Source organism: Fukomys damarensis, unplaced genomic scaffold, assembly GCF_012274545.1.
Source record: "Fukomys damarensis isolate Sample0158 unplaced genomic scaffold, DMR_v1.0_HiC HiC_scaffold_16, whole genome shotgun sequence".
NCBI lineage: Eukaryota > Metazoa > Chordata > Mammalia > Rodentia > Bathyergidae > Fukomys > Fukomys damarensis.
Genome location: NW_022900928.1, coordinates 14,199,900 through 14,203,910, shown reverse-complemented (window position 1 = coordinate 14,203,910; position 4,011 = coordinate 14,199,900). Strand labels below are relative to the sequence as shown.

Here is a 4,011-nt window from a genome sequence, read left to right as displayed (position 1 = left end):
GACAGTCCGGACTATTGGTAAAGAATGGTGCCTTTACCAGCTGGTACATCGTGTTGTCTTTCCCTAAAACCTTATTTCTTCCCAGTCTGCCCGATGATCTTCACACTCTTTCCAAGTCCAACACCCCTTCCTTTGAGAAATCATCATAGACCCTCTTCTTTATGCAGTCTGCAGATTGCTCCATCTGTATTTGCTTATATATTGATCTTATCTAGGTAACTAGCGTTTCCATATCTGATTCATTTTTGTGGCCCCTTGGTGACTAATGCAGTCCTGGCACATGGTAGGAGAGAGATAAAGAAGGAAGGAATGAAAAGGAAAAAAGATGGAGAGAGGAACAGAGGGAGAAAAGAAAGAAAAAAAGGAAGGAAGGAAATACTTGCTCAACCCACAAAGACATCTTTTCTTGGCTACCCAGAGATCTTTCCATTTGGGGATGTAAACTATAAACTTGTACAGAATTCCGGGCCTCTAAAGAAGAGTAAAGAAGATTATGTGTGTAAGTGCAAACCCAAGTGCTCACACATGTGGGCTAAGTGGTTTGGAGGGGAGAACCTGGCATTAACGCAAAAAAAGTCTACACGTTGCTACTTAGGAAGAATGAATCCCTTGTGAGACTTATAAAAATGAGGCAGGGTATTACCGACATATTTCTTAACGTCTTATGATGAAAATTTCAATATTTTGATGCATTTCAAAATAAGTCCAGTAGTTTTCATTTCTTAACCTTTGGCATGCATATCATGTGACCACTGGATTTCTGTATACTCACTTCTTCCTCTAAAATGACTTCTGACCAAAGCATGGATTGATTAGGATCAAAAGGTCTGCAAATAACAAAAGTTAAATACTAAATAAAAAAAGGCAGGATAATGGAGAGAAAGAAAACATTGATCAAGAATCTTTGGCTGAATGAAATGACAGCAAATGAATTTTTTAAAATATTCAGGCCTCCTAGAAACCAAAAATCATATTTGAAACACTGTTCCAAAATCTTCCGGTAGCAGGTCTAGTATTGATCTAAGTTTTGATATGTATTGGAAATTGGTCATAGGGATATCTATATAAAGGACACTTGGTAATTTAGGAAACAAAATATGATACTGGTTCGGGACTTAGAATCAAATGCTCTGCAGTTCCAATCTAGCTGCTACTAAATTCTAGCTGCATGAACCTGGGCAGAGGCATTTAATCACATTAAGATTCAGTCTCTTTATCTGCAAAATGAGGGTCTCACAGTACCTGCCCGTCTTGCTTATTTTCTGGCTCCAAGCACCTGATACACATGAATCACTTAATATAATGCTGGACGCAGAGTGAGCACTCAATAATTGTAGTGGTTATTGTAGAAGTAAACAGCAATGCTTCAGGGGAAAGTGAGATTATCACACTAAAGCACTGTTTCATAAAAGCTCCTCTGTGGGTGGACAAAAGTGATATTATCCAGGAACACTGTTTTCTCTCCATCTAATTTAGTACAACGAAGAAGCTAGAAACCCCTTGAGAAATACAGGAAATGCAACTGACTGCTTACCTCAAAGTGATTTCTGCTTTTTTTTGTAGCAGGACATAGATTGGGTAGATCTAGCAGAACCCCACATCTATCCATCAGCCTAGACAAAATTTGGAATAATGTACCCGGTCTCACAATACAAATCACACCGAATCTAAACCAATCATATCATCTCATTCCCATGAGGTAGCGACTGGTCTAGAAACAAGACTTAAGGAACATTGTGCTGGAAAGAGAGTGCAAAGAAACCTTCCGGTGGAAAATGCGAATTCCAAAGGAAAGATCAGATCCTTACTGCCAGATGTTGTTCTGTGAGGTTGCGATGTATGGCACTGTATCAGCTGCTTTGTGACCAAGAGGATCAAGTCGAGAAACTGGAGAGAAGTTGATCCAAAGCCTCGTCTCCTAACATCTTGTTATGTGAGAGTAAAGAATATTTTGAAGTTATTTCAGATGGATCTTTGGTGACATTCATTTGAAAGCATTCTTAAGCATAAAACAAAAAGCAATTATTTCTCTTTAGTTTTATTTATCTATTTTTGTTACTTGTTGGGGGTGGTGAGCCTCGGACCTTTGCATTGAGCTACATTTCCTGCCCCTATTATTATTCTTTTATTTGGAGACAGGGTCATGCCAGTTTGCTAAATTGCCCAGGCTGACCTCAAACTTGGAATCTTCTGCCTCAGCCTCCCAGAGGTTTGGGAGTACAGGTGTGTACCCTCACACCCACCTGTTCTTTATGAACTTCCTCCAGCTACTTTGAAAACAGCTAAAAGGCAGATGAAGAGTTTTAAGTGATTAGTCTCACTTGAGGACAATCTATCAAAAGTCACCACCAGCCATACTGCAAGGACTCCAGACTCGAGCAGATCATAGCAGGGAACTCCTGCAGCAGATGTACAATCCCTGCTCACCAATCCCTGCAGATGTTTTGCCAAATACTCATGTCTTCAAATGGCCCATTGCCCGGGGACTTCATTTAGAAAGAGAAATCCATCACCTGTCAAAGGTGTGGCCTAGAAGAATGTGCAGTAGCATCTTCCACAGGCTTTCACAGCCAGAACACATGCATTTGTGGCAGATGGATAAATCAGGACCACAATTGAATGTCCCTGTTCGAAATGCTTGGTAACGGAAACATTTCAGACTTTAAAGTTTTTTCAGATAGACGTTTAAAAAGATCTGAAACTTTGAGTGTCACGTTGGTCCTTGAAAAATTGAATTCCAGAGCATTTCAGATTTGGGGTTTTGGGGTAGAGGAGGCTCAACTTGCATATATACAATTTAGTACTCTCTGTGGGTTCAGGCTCCCTTGAGGGTCTTGAATGTATCCCCATGATAAGGAGGAATTAGTACACATAAGACAAAACAACTATATTCTCTTAGTTACTGAGGCAATTTACCCTAGAAATTCGTCTTCATTTAAATAAAATAAATGAATGTTTGAAACACTTCCTCCGGGTAGAGATTGGCCAGGCCAGGCTTTGGTTCTGTGGCTTATGGGGCAAAAAGGGAGCCCAGAACGGGGAAGAAACAAACTGGATGTTGGTGGCAGAGGTAGCTGATGGCCCCTTGCCTACGTGCTCAGTCTGTGCCCCTCCTTGACGCTTTCCTTTGTGCCATACACCTATAAAGACGGATTGCTCTGGAGAGCATCCTAAAGAGCTCCCGTGGCTCGCACTCACTTAGGCAGGGAGATAAGGGGAGGCATTTCGGACACCCTCATAATCAGAGCTCTCAAAGAAAATATGAAAGGGGCTGGCAGAGCCCAAGGAGGAAACATTTCTCCCAGGGAGGTCTCAGCTCCAAGAAGGAGCTGACTGTCTTGAAAGAGGAGTCAGGATCCAGCAGCCTAGAGAAGGAGCAAGGACATTCCGAGCAGAGAATAACAAATGGATTTTGGCCTTGTCCGGCCATGGCCTTCACGCATTTCCCGATTACTCGGCTTCGGTGCCTGACCCTGTCTGATCACCATGGTAAATGTGGTTAGAGTCACCCTTATCACCGCAGCTTGTATTTCTACAGGGTTATCTAAGGACAGGGACATAAAACTCACTCAGATAAGGGCCTGTGTACATCCCAGCCATCCTGTCAATTATCCCTGGGCTGATTTGCATGCCTGCTCCTTTTCAGCTCCATCCAGCAGGGCTGGCAGAGGGGCCCCTTCCTTTTAGAGGTGTCTATTGTGCTGTCAGCCATGGTTTACAACACAATAAGCTTACAGACACTTAGAATTAATGAGTTCCTCAGGAGTGTTCACAAACACATTAAAAATGAGCAGGTAGCAAATTATCTGTGGATCCCAATAATCTGCACTTATGTAAATATCCAGTTTTTAGTAGACTGGAATTGTTTAAAAGTCCCTCATCATTTGTCAGGTGGTATGTCAGCTTAATGGGCCCCTGTGCTTGTTTATGGGTCACCATATCCCACTAAATGGTGTAAATTGTCTGCCAGCTCCCTATGCTCCCAGAAACCCACAGAAGCCTGAAAAGGTG

General features: G+C 42.1%; 1 long non-coding RNA gene across 1 annotated transcript; it reads right to left on the bottom strand.

Moving 5' to 3' along the window:
- Nucleotides 1–752: 752 nt before the first annotated feature.
- On the bottom strand, nucleotides 753–3,662 carry LOC104856059. The gene is made up of 3 exons (XR_778545.1): nucleotides 3,570–3,662; nucleotides 1,809–1,925; nucleotides 753–827 (listed from the first exon to the last, which is right to left on the bottom strand). It is a non-coding gene; the product is annotated as an uncharacterized LOC104856059 (long non-coding RNA).
- Between the last annotated feature and the right edge of the window lie 349 nt (nucleotides 3,663–4,011).